This window comes from Pteropus vampyrus, unplaced genomic scaffold, assembly GCF_000151845.1.
Source record: "Pteropus vampyrus isolate Shadow unplaced genomic scaffold, Pvam_2.0 Scaffold172, whole genome shotgun sequence".
Classification (NCBI taxonomy): domain Eukaryota; kingdom Metazoa; phylum Chordata; class Mammalia; order Chiroptera; family Pteropodidae; genus Pteropus; species Pteropus vampyrus.
Window position 1 is genome coordinate 3,266,774 of NW_011888953.1, and position 23,166 is coordinate 3,289,939.

At 41.9% G+C, this 23,166-nt stretch overlaps 1 pseudogene across 1 annotated transcript; it reads left to right on the top strand.

Annotated features, from left to right (window-relative positions):
• The first annotated feature begins 4,834 nt into the window (after nt 1-4,834).
• LOC105299117 lies at nt 4,835-5,050 on the top strand (annotated as a pseudogene). The gene has a single exon (XR_896497.1). The product of XR_896497.1 is annotated as an NADH dehydrogenase [ubiquinone] 1 alpha subcomplex subunit 1 pseudogene (transcript).
• The last annotated feature ends 18,116 nt before the right edge of the window (nt 5,051-23,166 follow it).

Genomic DNA, 23,166 nt, shown 5'->3' on the forward strand with positions numbered 1-23,166 from the left:
CATTTTGTTTTACCTTTCAAATAAACGATTTTCATTCAAATCTGTGTCCTGTAGGCTATTATTGAGGAAGAAAAATTAAGACAATGAGTGTAACTTAATTAATTCTTTTACATTTGAATAATAAGCATTTTCAACTCTACTAATCAATAAAACATCAGGTACAAGATATTTATAGCCCAGAAATCAGAACAGAGTCAAAAAAATGTCAAGAGCATAAAAACCATTGACAAATCTAACAGAAGTGGGACAAAGTCCAAGCTTGCTGTGGTCTTTCCCTTTAGGTCAAATTCAGTGGAACTGTAAGAAGTAAGTTTGGGTTCATGGTGACTTTCTCAAAAGATGAAGAATGATCTCTTCATTTCATGTGTGTTCCGGAAATCTCTAGGTTTTTAGAATTTCTGCTAAGAGTCTTGGATTATTGCTACAATCATTTCTCAACAGAGCGATGACTAGGTCAGTTTCAATGTGTTCCTATCCAAGAAGCCAGCAGATTTGAGTCCAGAGGACAAGCTCATCCTCAGAAGATCAAAGTTTATATTGCTCTGTGGTTGCTCCATTAATTTACAGCAGGCAACCTTAAGCTAGATCAGACCTGATCCTCAAAGGGTTCTGAATGCAAGCTAAACACAAATCAAAACCTATGAGTATGCCTAAGGAGGAAAATAGAAGAAACAGGACATATATTACAAAGCATTAGTACCAAAGGTATCAATTAGAGTCCCAGAAGAAAGAATTTACTTAATTAAAAAAAGATTTTAATTAAAAGACTAGCTCAGAGGTGTGAGCAGCTTTAAGGAGCAACCAGGAATACTGATGTGCCCAGAAGCCGGCACCAGTGAGAGCTGCCACTACCCCCAGGGCAAAAGCACCACCGGAGAAAATACTGTTAGTGGGGCCAGCCAGAGTTGGAAGCCATGGAGGGCCAGGTAACATGGTTTTAGAGAAACACAGTACCAAAGCAGGGAGGAATCAGAGAAGACATACACCAGCTCCTCTCGCCTGCTCTCTTCTGCTCTCCTTCTAATGCCTCCCCATGGCTGAATCCAAAGACAAAGTCTGAGTGACACAGCAGGGCCAGCCGTGGGGCAAGGAACAGGGCAGGGAGGAGCGGAGAGTGAAGGCGGAAGGAGGAGCAGGACGAAAGCAGAAAACCCATCGGCATGTGGGTGCAGAGCAGGACGTGCTGGAGTCCCACTCTGGACGGGTCGAACTTTGCAGTCCTTTCATTTGTTTTCTTAATACTTAATACTTAAGACTTAGTTCATCTTTTCCGTCACTTTATTACGGAAATAAACATACAGAAAAATGAATGAGTTTTAGAGTGAACATGTGTATACTCACCGCATCGACTTCGCCATTAACATTTTACTATACCTGCTTTATCACGTTTCCAACAATCGTTTAGTTTATTTTTAAATGCAGCTTATTTTCATCTCCGTTATATATATATATAACCTACTATATATATACATATATATACATATATGTGTGTGTGTGTGTGTGTATAAGCTGAATATATACCAAGAACTGCAAATATCAAGAAGTCAATTGGTGAATGGGTCGATCAATTGGTTGCTTTCAACTGGGCCGCCCAGGAGCATTCATTTCATCAGGTATGCTGGTCCTTTCAAAACAAAGACTGGAAAAACCTTTGCAAACACGCTAGCTTTGGGCTGCTTTACTTTCCAGGGATTACAGCATTGATCTTCGTGAGCACGCCAGGGTCAGCACAGAAAACTGAAGAGGCAATGTCCAGGATCTTGAGTACTGTTTCCTGCCCCACCTCCCACCCCCCAATCATGGAGTCAGATCTCATTATGAGAGACGGACTGGCTTTATCCCTTCTCCTGCAACCTGACCTTCTCCATCGTACCACCAATGCCATTCCCACACAAGCCTCATTTTCCTTTGGTTTTAAAGACAGATGCCGGGAGGGGAATGTAACATTGGACTGTTTTAACTCCTCCTCCCTCACTCCCTTTTGATGTGTGAGTAACAATATTGCCTTTGCTTCTTAACCTCCTAAGACATGATAAAAAGTAAGTCGGAAGCAGCCCTACATGTTACTTCAAACTCTACCTGTTCTCCGGGTATCGAAAATGACGTATTTTACAGTACGGACTCAGTCAGACACTCCTTAAAAGCCCATAATTCCAATAGCCTTTGGCAGCACAGAGGTAGGATTTAAATTACATACTGCTGCTGATAGACTCCCTGGGCCATTTCTTTCCCTAAATCATACTGCAGTATGGGTTTTCAAATGTCTGCTCAGGTTGAGCAAAAATGTTGACACATGGAAGTGACACCTTTTCTGTATTGCGCTGGAGGAAGGAAATAAATTCGGGGGCTGGGAGCTGGATCAAATTAATGACACAATGTTCAAACATATTTGCCCAAAACAAAGCCATCATTTTCCATTTAATAGCTGCCTGGGAAAGGCTGACTACATGCAGGACACTCCGTCGGGAGACAGAGGGGACACCTAAGTGGAGACATAATAGTACTTTCCTTGACAAAGTTGCAAATTTAATAGAAGGCATGAGTCAGGTACAGCAATGACATGATATAAGGCAGACTGGGAGAAGAGAGAAGGGGCTTCTGCCTGGGAGAGTACATGAAGATTGCACAGAAGAGGGAGCAATCGAGCCATGCTTTGAAGGATCATTGCATTTCTTTAGGCAGAGACGAGGGAAGGCTATTCCACAGGGGAAGACCGAGATGTGGGCAGGTTCAGCACTGGGAAAGCTAAGAGGAGGAAAATGGAATAGCAAATAACCTAGCTTGGCTGGAATACAGGTTGTATATTCAGTGAGAAGACAAGAAAAGTAAGTCGGAGCCATATTGTAACAGACCTCAGATGCTCAGCTTTAGAATTTGGAAGGCAGTAGAAAGACAGAAAAGAATACTAAACACAAGAGTCACCGGATTAGAACTGCATTTGGGGAAGATTATTCTGGCAGAGAGTATATTTGAATCAAAATGGGGAGAGAGTAGACATCATAGAAATAGCACCTTTTACACATATTCCCTTAAATCACAGTAAAGAAGGTAGCTAAGAAAACTTATGGATATTCTAACTGCAAATAACTTCTTTTTTGGGTAAGGAGCCAAATAGCTGATACATGAAAATTTATTCCTACCACACTGACTACATAAAAACACATGATCTTGAGTCTTTCTTCTTGGTTTTGTACAAAGCCCAAAGTGAATGTTAGTTATTTTTATTAAACTCTAAGCCATCTCTAGGTCTTTGTCAATGATATGAACGTTATGACTGATCTAGAAAAGTCATCGTTTGGGGATACAGACTCCAAGAATCTACAATATAAAATTAAGGAAATGAAATTATTTTCAATTCCATTTTCATGGGGGCTTACGCCCAATTATACATTTGGGTCAATGTGATCAATATTTGAGGTTATACCAAATGTGGAAAAAGTACCAGCTCCACCATTATATAAACTCTATAAAGCATAATGAACCAAACCCTGGTTAAAACTAACTTTGGAGGGCCCGTTATATATCAGATGTGCAAGAACTTTCCTAGGTACGTCATATTATTTCATTTAGTTACCATGCAAAACCCTTGTGGTAGGTGTTATGAGCCTTAAATTTCAGGTGAGGAATCTAAGGTGTAAAGAGATTAAGTACTCTATCTAGAATTAGACAGCCACAAATATTAAAGCTAGAATTCAATAGGATTCTTGTTTCAATTCCTCCAAGCTGAAGGGATATGTGTTATGGGTATAAGTCGTGGGGGAAAAAAACCATAGATTGCTTTAAAATAGCTGTCAAAAGAATGCTTCTTTTCCAACCTAATGGTTTATTTGTTAAATTGCACTAATTAACACCTCCTAGAACCTCAAAGAGATGTGTAAGAAACTAACAGAAAATCTTGAAACCTGAATGTAGACCTTGAAATATGCCACATTGAAGGTCGAGCAAGTATCATTCACCACTAATGAAGATGGCTAAATAGTGGAGGAATGGAAAGCTTCAAAGCCAGGCTGAGTCACCTGGGTGGTCCCTGAGACCGAAAAGGGTCTTCAGTAGGAAATACCTGGGAGGATTTTGAAGCTATCTTCTAGCTATTACATCTGCTTCTCAGTTGCAAATAACCCTTCAGTCATCATGTATTTTGCAAAATGCACACCAGCCAGCCAAGAGTATGACTGAAAGCAGTACCAGTTCATTCTATAGAGTGTCCCATGACATACATGGGGCCTCTGCAAGTAAAGGGCAGCAAGTCAAGGTCTCTCCTGGGTCTCTCCTGGCTGCAAGGCTCGACATGGGCCTACAGGAATACCTCTAGGTTGATGGGAAGCAACAACGGTTGGGGGTTAGATGACCTGGGTTCATGTCCCGGCTATGCCTGTTTCCTCTTTGCTGAGTCATCTGCTCCTGACTTCCTGGTGGGGCAAGGGTTATAAGATATCGTTTCTGTGAAAGTGCCTTGTAAAGTGCAGTGGCTGAACTAAATGTATCAATTTATTTTTGTTGGGATCAGTTCACACCATCTCCATCCCTATCAAAGCAGGCTGTGGTGTCTAAAAAATTATTTTTATATTTTCAGATGCATCTCTCACTGAATAAATTATTCTACTAGGAATGGTTTTTTTTTGTTGTTTTTTTTTTTTTTTTCTTATAGGACACAAATAGAAGGAGCTTCTAGAAAACTGTGAGGGGGGACTAGAGTTCTAGTTAATATGCCTTAGAAATTCACTCTACTTAACCCACTAGATAGTTTTTTTACTTTTTAAAGGGGATTATTAGGAAAGAGACCAAATCCGGGTCACTTTTAAGGGACATGGGAGGTATTGTTTGACCCTGGTAACTGGGCCTCGATGTGGTTCTCCCCAGGATCGCCATCTTGGGCACATGCTTACTCATCCCCGGGGTAGCCACTGGGCACATTCACAGCTTCACCAACGGCGACAAGGGAAAAAGGGTTGCCTATTATCCCTATCAGTGGACTCTGATGGAAAGAGATAGGCGTATCTCTGGAGTTAATCATTACTATGTGTCAAAAGGCTTGGAGAACATTGATTAAGGAGACATTTACCTAATTAATGAAAAATAACTCAGTTATGCTCATCTATGCCTACTAGAAGGTTATGCTGTGTATTATGTAGTGTGTAATAAAAATTTAAATATTAAAAAAAGAGAGGGATTTTTTTTTTTGTAAAACGCAGGAAATATGTAGCAACGAACAGCATATATTATGTCACCATATACATATTTTTGGACCCTATAGTAAACTGATCCAAGTCAATTTGACAGCCTAGTTTTTAGGATCTTTCGTTCAAGAATAGTGGCTTCCAACAAGTAAAGGTAGATGATCACTGTCTGCTTTCAATCAGACTGCACACTATAATGAAAGCAAATTCCAGGCCAAATTCTACCACACGTACAAATATTCATGGGTAAGAAGTCACAACTTGTCATACAACCTACTTTTTTGTCCTTTTAGGAACTCCAAAGCACTGCATCTAAGACAACCCACCACATCTGGCCCTTTTCATCTCTGTACACAGCTGAACAGCCTCCTTACAGTTAGCTTGGGGACAGGTGGCCATGTTCTAACCTGGCACATAAAAATCTCTCACACAGGCCTTCTTTCTCTTTGACACCCTGGCAGACCATTTTAGAGATGGTGGCATTACAAGATGGAGGTATTAAAAAAAGAATGACTCAGGTCTTCAAGTCTCTGTTTGGAAGGCAGAAACCCAGGAGAGATGCCCAAACAAGGAACACTTGCTTTGGACTTAGAGTAAATAAAAATATATTTTTCACCAAGCCACTGAGATTTGAAGATGTTTATTACAGCAGCAAGTGCCCTGCTGAGGCAGATACATCAATATTGTAATATTGTGGCAGGACCACAACCATCTTGGAGGACCAGGCAAATGAGTCTACCTTTAAGGGAGGGAGATACAGGAATGAATGGAGCACCAGCCCAACTGCAGAGAAGCTTGACTGCCCACCTTGTTGCAGTCTTATTCTTTGCCTATGAAAAAATAAAGGGACATGTACAATCTTTCTAGCTAATCACATATTTCGCCAATGAAAACATCATTTCTAACCTAAATTATGCTAATATACAAACCCTTTAACTTGAATTTTTGAAACATCACTTTAAACATTTTCCCAACCACCTTTGAGAGTGCAATTCACAGCAAAGGCCTTCAAACGGTAACTAACCAGCCAGGAGTATGGATTCCTGGCTAGCACAGAGGTGAAGGAGAAGTATATAACCACTGGTCTGGCACAGTCACCAAGAGATTAAAACAGATGTAAACACTTAGGCCAGGGCTGTATCTTGTATCCTAGATTACTTCAAGTATTAATTAAGCACCCTTAGGGTAGAGATTAAAGTAATTCACACAATGACTGTTTATACTCAAGTATTTAAAAAATAAATTACAAACAATAGAACAGGTGTCTAATTCACAGCCCTTGTCCATTTTATTTATTTCTCTGCTCACTCTAAGAATTACAAACAAAGAATCATGGAACCTATTCCTAAATGTAAGATTAAATCGATAAAATTAGCCATCTGTCCAAGGAAGGCTTTAAACTCAGGTTGTATTTAAGTATTATGTTTCCAACTGCCCAGATGCTACAGAAAAGTGCCTGCTGATACAACTCCTTTTGCACAATGTAAACCATTAACTGGCTAATATAAACTTATTGCATCAAGAAAAATAAATAGCATTAACATTGCATTAAATCTGATTCGGGATTTTGGGTGCCCTGTCAGCAAATACAAGTGCTAAGATTTAAATTGCTCAGGATTTGCCGAGTCAGACAAAGACAGAATCTTCAAGTGTCTTTAGGAGAGTGGAAATAAAGGAGACTGGAAATGAGATCAAAGCTTTAGAAAGTATGTCCTTGGTTGTTCTGGTTGGTTAAGGTAATAATAATTACTATGATTATTGTTAGATAAAAATATCTTTGTGTAGCACTTTAGTCCTTTCAAAGCGCCAGTCTGCTTTATTTCCTTTGATTCTGAAAATAAGCTGTTAAGGTTATTTGGGGTAAGTAGGGTTTTTTTGTTTTTGTTTTGTTTTGTTTGTTTGTTTGTTTTTGCAGCAGAGGACATGAAGGTATCATTAATAAAATAAAATAAATTAAAAAAAGAAGAGACACTGAATCTGGTCTCTACCTTTCTACGTCACAGTTAGTGAGTGGCTTATGAATGACTCCTATTGACCGAACAGTGAGCAAACCTGGGGCATTTCTTAGCTCTCTAACTTCGACCGCATTTTCACTGGCTCCCAGTCACACATCAGTCTGGATAATTCTCTTTCAGGAACAGCTGCTCCCCCACTGCCACAACCTGCAAAACCTCCCCAAGACAATTATCAGGCAAAAATCATCCATCACCCTTGGGGTTACTGGTTCTCAAAGAAATCCATTCGAGCGAGCCCACAAACTCGGCAGCCCCATCTTCCAAACCAAAAATCAAGACATGTGGTTGACTAAAGACCCCTTCTGATGTGTCAGTTAATTTATCTGAGAAATTTTACAACTCGATACAAGTTAAATCACATGTGATCAGTTGTACATTAACATGTATGGAAAAAGGGTAAAAGTACATGGCATTATAAGTGCCTGTATTTATTGTCATGCCTGGAACACCATCTTTCAGTTACACATATTCATTCAGCTTTTTTTTCCTCCCATTTAGATTAAACAGTTCCACTTCCATAAATACTGCCTTCAAGTTTCAGGTTTCTAATCCTTTTTAATGCCTTGTTACATGCATTGCCTCATTTAATCCTTCTAGCAACCTTAAATGGTAGGTTGTTTCCTTAACCAGTTTTTACAAATGCAGAAACTGAGGCTTACAGAGCCAATGTATATAGCTGGCTCTAGGTCACCAAGTAACCACTAAAAAATAGTGTCAGAACTTGAACCCAAATTTGTCGAATATCAGAGTCTGTGTTTGCACCCAAGCCTCTGTGCTCCGTCAGGAGGAACCAGCCCTGGAGGCTGGAAGATGAGCTGCATGGGGAGGAGTGGGTCTTAGAGAAATGAGGTGGAGGGGTTGGCTAATTGCAGTTCAGCATGGCTTTTTGTTGGTGCTTTTGCTGGGTTTCCCTCCTTTGGCCAGTCATCTCTCAGTAAACAGGTTGAGGAAGCAAGGGTGAGTAGGAGGATCTGCTCAGAAGAGATATCCTTCAGGAGCCTTCGGAAGACCACAAGTCCCAAATCCAACCTTAGAAACACTCACAGAGAGTCTAAGCACAGGGTTGTTCTGGTTACAATACAGATTCCTGTTGCTGGCAGTCCCACCTGGTGTGGATGAATGAGGTGGAGAGTTTCTGCGTCCTACATTATACCTGGGGTGGAGGAGCCCAAACTCTCCTTTGTTACGTCTCAAAGTGTGGATTGTGAACCACACGCACCATGTCACCTGCGGTTCATGTTAGATGAGGCATATACCTGGAATGCACTCCAAGAATTGTTACTCACATGGAAGTTCAGGAATTACTTGCCTGGGTCAGAGGCCTGAGATACCTTCTGAGGCCTGAGATACCTTCTGAGGCCAGAGACCTGCTCAGAGCCAGGGCTGGAAAGTGCGCCCTCTGCTGGCAGCAATTCCATTTGACTTTCTCCTGAATCTCCCCTCCACCCCCCACTCAACCCACTTCCCCATACCACCAGACCACAGGTTCTTCAAGGTGGCAAATGTCTTCCAGCTCATTCACGAAGCTGAAGCCACACTCTGGGGTCCTTTTTCAAAATGGAGGTCCACAACCAATGGAATCAAAGATGGGTTTGGGGGCTTTCCCTTACAAACTGCTATTTCGACTCTATAGTATCTATTTCTTCCCCTTTTTTCCTTTTTCTGTCCCTGAAATAGCTGGTGTACTTCCGGTACCTGCAGTTTGACATGCTGTGACTAAAACAAGTGACAGGGTTCTTGACCAGCTCAAATGATCTCTTGTTATCAAGACATCACGCCATTCATTTAGTCATTTGGGAGAAACTTCAGTCCTGCTTGCAAGTGGGTGAGACAGGAGAATACAGAATATCCACAGGATAATCCTGTGGAAGCCCAGGTCCCACCTCAGCTTCAGATGCTTAAGTCCCTGTCTTCCAGAAATCTAGCTCTGGGTCACTGGACCACTTTTGAGCTATCGAAACCCATGAACAGAGGGACAACTACTCCCTAAAGAATTTAAGGTTATTAAAGTCGTGGGCTTGGAGTTAGAAACAAAAACAAAAAACCACTCAGTTCTTTTCTGGCCAAGTCACTTTCATGAGAAAGAATTCTGAGAAACAAGTACTGCCTCATGTTGTACTACATTTACCCCTGACCTTAACCTCTCTGTCCCTTTACCTCATAGAGACCAAAGGAGAGAGGGGTAGAGGGAGAGGGAGGGAAAAAGGGAGGAAAAGAGAGAAGAGGAGAGACAGGAGAGACAGAGAGACAGAGAGTCAGAGACAGACAGATACAGATAGAGACAGACACAGTGACAGAGACAGAGGGTCCTTCTTTATAGAGATTAGATATAATGAGAAAACAAATAAGAGGGGAGGAAGGCTAATGGAATGAAGAATCAGAGGAAGATATTTCTGCTATAGTGGCTGAACTACATGGGGCACCACCAATAGCTGGGTGCTGGAAATATATATCCCTGGTGACCTTTGCGAGCTCCAGTTTTCCCCCAAGAAGCAAGACAATCTGGGTCACCCTTGTGGTGAAGTACGGTTGGTCAAAAAGGGAGGAGGAGGGACATCCAGAAGAGATGAGCCCCGCAGATGACATGCTTTGGGAAGAGGGCTTGGATGACAGCAATAAGTGAGGACATAACCAGTATCTTATGAATACCAGGTTATTCGGGGTGGTGTGAGGGAAGTAGAACAGGATGATCCTGACCCCTGACCCCTTAGCCATTCAGCCTCACACCAGCAGCAGCAGAAACTCCCTAGAGGCACATGTATTCCTCTATTATCAACCAACTAGGTACATTATCAAGGAGCTAGCTCTGAGCTCTGCTCTGCCAGGCTTTTGTTTTCCCTGAGTTTCCTTGGATCTTCATTTTAGTCCCATTTTACAGGGAGAGAAATGTTGAGGAAATGTAAAGGAAAAGATTAAAAACATGCATCTCCCTAAGGATGACTATGGAGTCTCAAGTCCTCCAGGGAAAACCTTGAATTCTAACTCTAACCTGACCTTGTCTCACTAACTCTGGGACCTCAGGCACACGAGAAAGGCGGGAAAGCAGACAAGACCTTCATGCAGGTGCTCCAGCTCAGAGAGGTCATTGGTAACACTCTGAGTTACCAATCTGCCTGTAGGAACAGATGTGGCTTGATGCGTGATGGTTCCAGCGCATGTGTCTGGATTTCCCTTTCCCTTCTTATTGCCCCACGTCAGAAGCACAACAGTCCTTCCTGCACTTCCTGGTGAGACTCAGGGTGAGGGAGAAGTGCCAGAGGCTGCACAAGAGAGTCTGGTACTAGTCCCAGTTCAGCTTCTGCTGTTACTTGGGTGAGTCCCTTAATCACACTCAGCCCAATTGTGAAGCAAGAGCTTTTTACTTCCTTCCCGGTTGATGATCCTAACTTGTAATCTATAAAGGAAAAGAGGCTATCCAACAAATGATGTTTCCGTGTCATAAAGACTTGGGGAAATGACAGTGTTCTATACACTGCCCATCTTCAGATGCCCCTTTTTCGACCTCCAGATACTCTAATGGACCTTCTAGCCCCTCGGAAACGTTAGCCCCCCCAGGAGTTCAAAAAGAGAAAGCATGGGTTTGTACTACTGACCTCATCCATAAGAATCAGGGGATGTAACCTTACAGGGTAAAGATAAACCCTGTAAGGTTTTATCTTTACCCTGTAAGGTTACATCCCCTGATTCTTATGGATGAGGTCAGTAGACAGTAGCTTCCAGAACTCTACATTGGTATCATCCATACTCTGTTATCTCTGGAGGCCTGGGCATAATCCCATGTACAAATGTTTGACAGCATTTAACAGGCTACCCACACACAGCAGTAGGGCAAACACCCTATACCTGGCTCTGTCCCATGGAGCTCCCCTGTCCAGCCAGGAGGCAGATGCCCTCCACGACAGGCTGCATAACTCTGCTAATGGGTTGCTCAGGACTCCATTGCTGGTCCTAAACATCAGAGCCTGGATTTCTGTTTCCCTGCTTACTACTCGTGTGACCCTGGGTGAGATATTTAATCTCTCTAAACCACAATTTCCTCAGCAGCTAAACAGGGTTAATAATAGTACCCATCTCACAGAGCTGTTGGATTGATCAAATAAATCAGTATGTGTCAAGTTCTTAGAACAGTGTAGCAAGCACTTAGTGTTAGTTATTATTACTTAATTTGACTTAACATGAAAACGCAGAGGTTTCTTTATTAATCCTTAGTGACACAAGATGAGCTGTCTTGGGTGGAGAGAAGGTGCCCACGTCAGACCCAAATTAGACTCACAATTGAAGCTGCTACTTGGTTTTTTTCTCACCAGAGGTAGGTGGGTATGGGGAATTTTCAGGTTGATTTGGATCCAAGACTTCTCCAACAAAGCTGTATTTCTCAAAGTAGATTTAGGAGTTTAAGGAGACAGACAGGGTCATCCAAATAAAACAGGACTGTTCTCATCTGCTTACATGGTAGCCACCCTACCTTCAAAGTATTTCACACAAACCAATTTCTATCAAGGAAAAAGGTACAAAGACTCTCCCACACGGATACTAGCAGGATCTTGCTGGTGTCTGGGGAAGATTATAAATTAGCTGGTTGCTGTTCACATCAGAGCCAAGAGAGGCACATACAGTTTTTAATCTGGACCAATTTTCCAGATCAAAAACTGGCCTTTCCAAAGGATGTAAATGAACCTAGGAGGAAATTTTTTCTGAAGTTTATAAGGTAGCTGTCATTTTAATCTGAGCAGCTTTCCAACCTGAAAGCCAGTGTCTGGTTAAAATTATAAAGTAATGAAAAATTCTTCTAAGCTGAACATAGTCCAAAAACTCCTTCCACCTCAAATTTGATGTATTTAATATGCCAACATATTTAAAAGGTAGTTTCCACTATCAAAACTCCATCCATGCTTCAAGCAAAACCAAAGGGGCCAACATGGCATATTCACGGCATGAATATCAGAATAACTCTGGATGAACTAGATAGAAAATACTTTTAGGAGAGGAACTACAAAAAATAAGAAAGAAAATATGGCGAATCTTATGAGAGTTATATACAGCAGGCTTTTGTGAAATGCTCTGTAAAACATTATGCTTAAATAGATTGAAACCTATCCTTAAAAGAACATCATGTACACTGTTCATGTTTAAGAACTACAGATATAACTATGCATTGTTCGAAATTATGACTGAATGGTTCTATGTGAATAAACCCTCAGAATGCAATTGATCATGATGTAGTTATCTTACAGAGGAAAGTTTGAAAGAAGCCCTTCATAGAAATCCTGGGTGATGTATGTATGAGTTCATGTAAGAAACTATTTAATATAATATTACCTTGGACTGCTGCTATTATCTTCAAAATGAACTGAACAGCCGAAAAAGAAAAATAGAATAGCTCATATTTTAAGTGTGCTGCAGATTACAACAATGTCTAAATTTCAAGGTAGGTAGCAAGGTGCAGGTGATAATAGGCATAGCCTTAAGATTGAGGGTGCCTCCCAGAGCTGGAAGGCAACAGGTCAGATTTCCAAATGGAGAGATCCTTGAACAGCGAAAATATTTTAGCAGCCATATGGGAATCTGCCAAGATTACTTTCCTTGCCCTATGATAAATTTTCCCTGGTTTGTCTCTTTCTTATAGAAACATTAATTGTGAAGACAAACTGCACTTTCTGCAAAGTTTTGCAGGCTGCATTCAAAGAAAGTTATATTGTTTTCCATTGTTCATGAAATATAATTAATCCCATAAGACAAAGTATAGTTTACTTGCTTACAAAGTAAACTAAGAAAAAACAGATTTTTCAGAATTCTAAATATAGTGTCAGCAAAGAATAAAAATCGTTATTTGAAAAACAATGGTTAGAACTTTATTGTTTAGAATGTTCTATTTTGAATAATCTCACAACATAGGCCAATTCAAAGCAGACAAAAAAAGACTTTTTACTGGTGTAACTAGAGGAAATGCAAGTTATTGTGTTTCAAGTTCTCTCCAATTCTAATAGCCTACAACGCACACATTTTTGTTTAAATCTCAGAGCAAAGGCAGGGGTTCACAACAACATAAAATTAACCCATTGGGCTCTCCTTCCTGAGAAGACGGCCAAGAGAATCCTAACATTAGAGGCCATATCCCTACACAGTGCGTGGGCAGGACCGGAGATGGACACAGAGGACTCGAGACAAATCTTCAGACACTTAACAGGAAATGGCTGGGCTCTAGACAATATGAATTCAATAAGATGTTTGGAGACACAGGAGGAGCTGTTTGCACAGTTGCAATCCTCTATAATTGAGACAGCATGATCGCTGCCCCAGCTCTTAGCTCTCCGTGATCAAATACAGAGCCCTCCACCTCTACTTTGCCTGGAAAATAGATCTTTCTTTTAACAAACAAATATCCCTGGAACTGCCTGGCCTCCAGGGAGAGGGGGTAGGGGACTCGCGTCTTTTCTCAGCTCTGGGCAGAGATGAACCCAGTTAAACTGACGCTGGTCTGGGGAGAGAGAGGCAGTGCGTTGCCCGCTTTTTGTCCTCGCCAGGGACCGCGACCCGGGCGCTCGGGGCGTGGTGGCCCCCGGCGCGCTGAGCGCATTACCTGGTTTTCGGACAGCTGCTCCGAGCGACACAGCGACACAGAGGTTGGAAGCCAAGAGCAAGAGCCGGAGCAAGATGCCTCGGATTAAATCCATTTCCCCGCGGGCTCCTGCAAAGTTTCACCAAGTCCCGGGCGCACGAGGCGTCTCCTGAGGGACGTGGAGGACGCCGGCCCCGCGGGTACCCTGGCTGGCGTGAGGAGGTCGGTGGCTGAGGAACCTGGACCAGCAACCACGGAGGAGTCCAAGGAGGCAGGACAGCAGCCGGGAGGTCGGCGTGCGGGAGTGAAGCCGGCGGCCGGCGGCAGGGCTTTTCCGGGGGGCGGGGGCGAGCGGGGGCGGTGAAGGAGGCCGACGGGGAGGGACCGGCTGGCGGTAGAGGGAGGCTCGACCCGCCCGGGGGTGGAATTACAATCGGGTGGGAGCGAGAGGGGCAGGCCCTGAGACTATTCACTCTTCGACCACCTCTGGGGCATACAGTCCGCCCATCACCCCCTCTAACGACCCCCAGCTCAGCGCTTTCCGGCTGGTGACCTAGATTGGGGGACTAAGAGAGGCCAAGTTCAACCACTAGAGACGCGGGGCAGGAGTTAGGTGGTTGCTAGTGCAGGACCCCCGGCCGTGGTCCTGACCCTGAAATCTCCCGGCGCCTCTCCCTCCTCTGGTTGGACCTGCTTCCTGCCGAGCCGCCCTAGGTCGCCTCCGCCCAGCCTAGGGTCTTTCCCCAATACCTCCAAAGGTTACTACGTTCCGTCCAGAACACTCGGGAAAATGGGAGGGGGGAGCAGAGGGTTTGTAATTTGCAAGTGGGGGAAGGACTGAGGAAGAGGGGGCGGGGCCGGCGGGGTCTGGGCGCTAAGAAGATAAATGAGATTTGAGACGCGCAGATGGAGAGCTGAAGCCCGGCCACGCAGACGGAAACCCCGGGTAGAGATTAAGACCCGGAGCGGGGGAGTGGGGTTCCCTCGCGGCGGAGGAAGGCAATGTGAGACTCTCCAGGGGAGGAGATGAAACTCCAGGTTAAGCCTGGCGTCGGGGAAAGGGACGAGAGCTCGAGCCCCCTGGCGGACAAAGAAGACTCGGCTGGGTAGGAGCGCCCGCCTCCCGGCCTGGGGCTACTGGGGCCACCCATCAGGGGATCGGGGTTCCCGGCCCGGCCAGTAAAGGCCCCTTCTTCTCTGGATTTGCTGCCAGAGGACTCAGTAACCATTGAACCTTTTGTCAGGTTTCCTTACGAGAGGAGAAACCCCAGATTCAGATCGCGTTGCACAGTGGTGTGCTGAGCTCCAAGCCAGGGGGAAGAGAAAGCAGATATAATAAATAAACCAAAAGGGAATAAGCCAAGAGGGAAACGCAGCCTCGCCAGTTCCTGGGGGAAAATCAAAGGCTCTAAGAAGTGCCCCGCAGAGGGAGCCAGTGGTCGCTGGCTGGGAGGAACGCGCTAGCCTGCCCCAACTTGCCGAGCTGCTGAGGCTGGGTGGGTGTCCTGGCCCCTCATTGTTAACCTAGGTTTGGGAGAACCAGAGGGAACAATGTTGACTGATGTATCTCCCCAGAATGAAGTGTCCCCTGGTGAAAGGGTTTAGAATGAGCCTAATCTTGTTTGTGAGCAAAGCTGAGAATACTGTTCCCTTATGTTGGCGTTCCCAGGGGTGCAACTGTCCATAAATAAATTCAAAATCCATTCCAACTTGAGTATTTGGAAGTCTTAGCTGTGACACCAGAGCTTGTCTTTTTACACAGATCTGGAGAGACGCGCTTTTCATTTCCATGGTAATAACAAAGCCATGCCTGGAAGCCAGGGCTGCTAGTCTCAAAGGTAGCAGCATCACAGACCCTAAGGATCATCAGAGCTCCATAGAAGTCATCTAGGTTCTACCTCCACCCTACGCAGAACTCTATTTTGAGCACCCTTGGCAGGTCATGTGCTTGGGCTTGAACTCCACCAGCCCAGAAGTTGGAAGCTCTATTCATGAAAAACTGACTTCTTATATCAGACCTAAGGTGGTACCCGCAACCAAGCAAGTGTTAGCATAAAGATACCTCCCATGCTGGTTCTGATCTTTCCTACTTAAAAATGATTCCTCGTGATATAGAAATTAGAAGTAATAATAACCATTAAAATTATGGCTAGCATATATATAACACTGACTACATACCAGACGCTGTTTGAAGTGCTTTATAATCCCAATAAACACCATACCAGGTAGGTACTATTATTAGTATTATCTCTACTAACAAATGAGAAACTGAAGCATAGTAAGGTTAAATAACTTGCTCAAGGTCATGCAGCTCTCTAGAGACAGACTTTTGATTAGATCCAGGTAGTCTGGTTCCAGAGCCCAGGCTTTAAGGAGACAGGTGGAGAGCAGACACAGCAGCAGACTGAGAAACAGGACATCTGGGTGTTTAATCTTAGGCCCTGCTTATAGTATATCTTGATAAAATATAGGGGCTGGGTGAGATCATCACTAAATTCTAGGTTTTGCCTCCTATTTATTATGTGATAAAATAGCACCATCTAATCCAAGCCATTTTTGCTCCGGATGTGTTTTTTAGAAGACCTGTACAAATTTTCTATTGCAGATTTTCCAAGCCCAAGTTTCAGCCTTCTTGCTGATGACTTCAGCATGTACTCCTACCAGCTCCTCAAACCTGACCCTGGGCCTCCCATCTTTTGTAGATGGCATGGCCACAGGTGATTTGGAAGCTGTCTTGGTTTCTTCAGAGACCCCTCTTGTTTCTTCCTTGCAAGATTACCTCCGATTATATTGTTAATTTTTACTTTTGAGTGCTTCCAAAAGCTCTGGATCTTCAGGCCATTGAAATAAGACCTTACTTCATGAGGTCTACTTGTTACAAATTTAAGGCACACATTAGACTGAACTATTCATTTCCTTTGCTAGTCAAATCACATCACCACCTCCCCCTACTTCCCCCCGCCCCCCACCGCTCCCCGCAAAGGTTCCCTTGTCTTTCAGTTTGACAATCAGTTTTGGCACTTGTAAATCTGAAAAAAGACAAATGGAACACTCGCCTTTCTCATCCTGCCTTCTGGGAGGAGGGGAGCTAAAGAGGGCAAAGAGGCTTTGAATGTTTCATTTTTAAAAATCTGTTCAAATTCACTAGAGGTCTAAACTCGATTAATAAGGTCACCAACAGAAGAGTGACCTACCTGCTTTGCTCAATATCATGGAAGAAGAGTCTGACCTTTGGAATAGGTTTGGAGGTTCTTAGAGGAAAGTAAAGGCAAACTTACCAATTATAGAATGTTTAGAAAGTCCCTGAATAAAAGTGAAAAAAAGGCCGGCGGCAAGGATTTGGTTTTGGTTTTTTTTTTTGAATAGGTTATATGTACATATAAAATTTGAGATGTGCACCAGGCAAAGTGTATAGTGAAAAATGAGTTTTACTCCCTTCTCTCAGAAGCACCCACTGTTACAAGTTTCTTATCTGTCCTAGAGATATTCCAGGAAGATACAAGCAAATATATACATATATTTAACACAAACAGGAGCATCTTGTACATGCTTTTTAACCTGAAGATCCTTCCAAATCAGTGGATATAGATCTGCCTCCCTCTTTCTAACTGCTGAATAATATTCTATTGTGTGATATACAATTTATTTATTCTTTTTTCTGTTGTTTCCAATTTTATTATTATAGACAAATAATGCAGTGAATGATCTTGAATATATAACAGTTTGCACATTTTATAATAGACTATAGGGTACATTTCTAGACTATCCATTGCTCAGATGAAGGGTAAATGCCTTTTCATTTTGATAATTTGGCCAAATTTTCTCCCAAGATTATATAAATTTACCCTCCTATAAGTATATGTGAGTGTGACTATTTCCACTAACTCTCATCATATAGTGTCTTATCAAACTAGAACTATATATTATATATAGATTACATTTTAATCAACATACAATAGATAAAGAAAAGTACACAAATAATAAGTGCACTGATTGATGAATTATAGAAGTGAGCAGACTTGTATAACTACCATCTGATCAAAACTAGGATATGATCAGCACTCCCAGTAACCCTTCCTCGTGCCTCCTCCCAAGGTGTACAGTATATATTTTTGAAGAAAAATGAGGAGAGTTCAAACCTCCCATTCACTTTTAATTAAAATACACAAATAAATGAGCAATAAAATGTAAGCATTCCCTGCCCCCAAAATGAAACAAGCATTAATTGAGATTTGATCCCATTATGTGTAAGTTTCTGTGCTGAAAACAGAGAAACCATAGGAAAGAAAATACAGTGTCTTCTGCACTCAAAAAGACTACAGTTTTGTTGAAAGAAGGCAGTTGCACAGCCAACTAACTGTTCCACAAAGCAGAACAAAGGAAGCACTGGATAAGAGTGCAAGCAATGTACTATTGGTATATCCAGAGAGGAAGACCCTGTATTACAAATGACAACGTATGTCATAGTATAAAATATAGCCATCATCCTCATGAATGTTTAAATCTTGCTTATATACATAACAGGATTCACCAAGGTCAGAACTGGAGTTAGCAGGGTAAATGACCAGGTATTCCCAAATCTGCCCTTCCTTCTACATACATTTCTGGCAGCACTGATTAAAAATGACTGGGAAATTGTAGTCAAGTTGGAGAACGTGATGATTCTCCAGACTTTTATGTTTATGTCAACTTTTAAATGACGTATGAAAGTGCTTAAATCATAAGTGTATAATTCAATGGATTGGGACAAAGAGAATAAAACCATGGGGTAAGCCTTCAGATCATGAAATAGAACAATGTCAGGCCCTAAAAGCCATTTTGTTCCTCCTACTCATCATAACCAAATGGGAAAGCATTTTTCTGATTTCTAACATCTTGATTAGTTTTGCCTGGTTTTGAACTTTATGTAAATGGATCCAATAATTTAATCCATTAATGTAATCATTTATGTCTGGCCTCTTTTATTCAATGTTACGTTTCAGATTTTCATCCAAGTTATGTGTTTATTTTTTCACTGCTGTATACTATTCCATTACGTACATATATTTCAATTCGTTACGTTCTCCTGCTGATGGACATTTGAGTTGTTTCTAGTTTGGAGCTACAACCCCAAATGCCTGCATGATCATATGTGTATTTGGTAAACTAAGTATGCATTTCTGTTGTGATATCTGTGAGCAGAATTACTGGATTATAGAGTAGGCATATGTTTAGGTTTGGAAGACATTATTAAGCATTTTTCCAAAGTGGCTATACCAATTTACACTCCCACTGGCAGCATATGAGAGTCCCAATCATTCTGCAATCTCATCAACGTCGATATTATTAGTCTTTTTCATTTTAGTCACTTTGGCGTGTGTGCAGTAATATTATATTGTGGTTTTAATTGGTATTTTCCTGATAATTAATGAAGTCAAGTACCTTTTCACTTGTTTATTGGCTATTATATATCCTATTTTGTAAAGTACCTTTTCCAGTCTTTTGCCTATTTTTCTATTGGATTGTTTACCTATTTCTTATTGATTTGTAGAAGTTCTTTATATACTCCAGTTACAAGTCATAAGATATTTTTATTGGTGTTAGATATTTGCAATGAAAATATTTTCCCACTCTTTTAACTCTCTTAATGATGACTTTTAATGAACAAAAGCCCTAGTTTCAATGTAGTACAGCTGATCAATTTTTTTCATTAATGGCTAGCATTTTTCATACCGTTTAAGAAACTTTATTTACCCTAAGGCCACAAAGATATTATTCCATATTTTCTTCTAGAATCGTTATTGCATACTTTTTATATGTATATGAGCAACAGTTTTTATGTATGATGTAGGGTGATGCTCACAGCCTTTTTAACTGGATGCCCTTTCTGGATTTAGATATGGGCAGCTGCATCTCTGTAGGGAGGAGATGTGGCTCCTGGAGTGTATCTCTTCTTCTGCAAGTATCAGCCACGCTGATGTTCAAGGTTAAAGCTGTTACTACACTTTTTCTCACCCGGTATAAGCCGTGTTGATAGCCACCCTGCATTATGTATCTTGGACCCAAACAAAGCTCATCCGCTCCAAAATATCTTCCTTACTTGTCTCTCCATTTTCTCAAAATTTCAACCATTTGAAATGTTTCCAAGGGTTAAAAGTATGATTCGTTTATGACTTATTACCCTTCTATTCCAAAATGCAAAGCATTGAAGAGAGATAGAAGAGAAATATTTTAAGAATTTTTATCCAAGTACTCCCTTTTAAAATGGACATATTTTTCCAGAAAAGGAAAAAAGCCCTCATTAATACTGTGCCTGTTAACAAAGAGGTAAAGACTAATTTATTAGCTAATTTAGCTGTCACCTAGGACATCAGCACCAAGGTCTACCGCAGGTAGAATATATGAATTTGATAGTGATTTGGGAAGGAGAAATTGGTGGTGTGCAAGGATCAGAATATGGGATATGGATCGTTTGTATTAACAAAACCCTAGAAGTAATAAACATATCCATCACTAGAGGAGAAACTGGTAAAATACATTATGGAATATAATGGAGCATGATACAGCTATCCAAAAAATAATAGGCTTAGAGCTTCATGTGCTAAAATAGAACAAAGTGAACAAAGCAAGATGCAGAACAGTGCACATGTTAATAGAGTGTGGGAATGGGGTTGGAGGGGCTGGGATGAATGGGGGAAATCAGCATTGTGTTATGTTTTACTGCTCCTATATTTAATTACAGGATTGTTTTTATTTGAGTTAAAAAGAAAGTATGAATGCATTTGAAAAAGAATATCGGGTAGTCTAGATGGAGTGACAAGAGGAATGATAGGGGCTGAGAAACTAAAAGTTCACACACATCTAAGGAGGAAAGAGTGAAGGGTTTGAAGCAGGCACTGCCAAAGGGATGGAGCGCATGAAAGGCAGACCTCACAAGGTATGTGATTCTGCCCAGTGCTGCCAGATTGAATGTGCGAAAAAGAGAGCAAGTAGCTACCATCTTCCTGAAAACGCAGGGAGCCCCAGCAGCACGTAGGAGATACCGGGGCTCTGCAGGGTTCCGTGATTTCCGGCGAACCCGGAACTGGAAACATAGCAAAACGCGGGGGTAGCCCAGCGGCCACACGCAACTGCTCCTCATTCTAAAAGCATCTATTTAGAGAGCTGGCACACAATTTCAAAATGCAGGGCTTGTTCGTGTAAAGACATGATGTCAAGAAAATCTCAGTGGACTAGAGGTCAGGAGGCCTGAATTCTAACTCTAGCCCTGTCACTGATTGTCAATGGGATTTTGGTGATTCAGTCGACCTCTTTAGACCTTTTTCTCCTCTGTCAAATGAGGGATAAGGTGATGTCTCAGCTTGTCCCAGGGCTCACAGCCTCAGCTTCAATGGAAGAGCTTCTTTACTTTTCGCAGGATAGACATCACTACTTAAAAACAAAAAAGAGTCTTGGAAAAGATTTATTCTCAGAAAAATTTTGAAGTTGGAAGGCAACGGTCTCTTGCAAAACAAACAAACAAACAAAATGCAGTGTTTTATACACACACGTCAGGACAAAAGCAATTCATTGCCTCTGAGAAGGCTGTAGGAAGCAGACAAGTTCCCAGGCAGGCCACATTCAGTCCACCCAGACAAAGGACATGGGAAGGTGTGAGAAGGAGGAGCAGGAAAGACCAGTGTTGGGAGGTGGGTGTAGGAAGCAGAGGAATGCTGGCTCAGTTTCTGGGTTATTTAATAACTAAATAAATGCAGATTTTCTAATGTTGAGAGAAAATCCATGGAAAAAAAGCAAAATCCAGTTGTTCTGTCTGTGTTTTATTAGACATTTATTTGTGTTTTCTTAAGGGAGGAAGTGAAGAGGAAGAGGAAGATTTGAAGGTATGGTCTGATCGCTGAGTGTCACCAAGGAAGTGAAAATTAGCTGCGCTGAGGGGGACACTTGTTTTGTACCCAAGCTCAGAGAAGGAAGGGTGTGATGATAGTGCTTATGGAAAGAAAGAAGAGTAGGATAATTTCAAGGAAACTTCCTTGTTTTTAAGTTAATTGACAATATGAAGAAAGATCAAGAGTGAAGGATGGGGGAGAAATAACCCTCGGTTTCCTTCTTGTATAATGGGATGTAAAAACCTCCTTTAAACTTCCATGGCCTTTGGGATAACCCAGGGCACTGTGCACATCATGCACTTGGCATTCCCTGAATGTTGGCTTTCTCTCATTCCATCACAGGCTAAGTCCTCTCCAGGGTTAAGCTCCAGAAGCACTAATAGATTATTCCTAGAATGGCAAAGAAGTTTTGGGGCCAAGGTTGAGGTTTTGTTTTGGCCCTTTTCACCTTGACTTGGAATTATTGAAAAATCAAGATTTATATTTTGGGACAATGAAAGATATCTCCCTCAAAATAATGACATGCTAGATAGGGTTTTTCCTGGGAAGAGATAATGGCTGAATATATAAATCATGTTAACAGTAATTCTGAATAATGAATATACACAGGATATACCTACAGCTGGTAGGACACCAATTAGCCCTTGCTGCTCCTGGGAACATCAGCCCATTCATATTTTCCTTCAGCTTTAGTGCCTCTTAATTGATCCAGTATGCATACTTGTCATGTTTCCTGCTTTCTTTGTTTATTACTTATTATATGTCCCTAGATGAGTCACATTGCCTCTCTGACTTTAGTTTCCTGGGCTGAACTGGATGAAGCACAAGATCTTTCCCAGCTTGGACATTCGTGTGTTCACGTTTGGGCCTGGCAGCCCCAGGCACATCCTCCTCAATCATGTCCAGATCCAATGACTTATCCCAGAGAGATGCTACCATGGCTCTGGTGCCTGAGCTAAAGGAATACACCAAAGTGGTTGCTGTCTCCAGATAATGGGAAAACACAAGAAGCAGACGCAGATGTTGACTTGCATGTAGTTGAAAGTCCTAAAAATATTCGTTTGGTGAATAGCGAGGATGGCTTTAATTGTTCTTTGGTCCAGTCCCAAGCTCTGTTATAATCATGGGTTTAATTGGAAAAAAAATAACATACAATTCAAGCCATCCACTGTCACTAGGGCAAAGGAACTGTAGCAATGTAATGACTTTATTTTAAATGCATAAGAAAGTATGCGTGTGTGTGTGTGTGTGTGTGTGTGTGTGTGTGTGTGTGTGTGTGTGCACCCCATGAACTCCCTCCCTTGCAGAGGCACACCTGGGCTTTCCCAAACAGTAGAGAACTATATGGAGAGAAATTAAGGCAAAGAAGAAACACAGAAGTCAAGAAAATAAATTGAGAGTGGAAGAGAGAGAAGAGGAAGAATATTTGCACCTGTATTCCAAAATGTCCACAGAATTTGCTGATAAGTTCGATAGCACAGCTTCAAATTTTAACTATTTAGCATTTTAAAATAAATAAACAAATATGCCAGTTCAGATTAGTGGCTCTT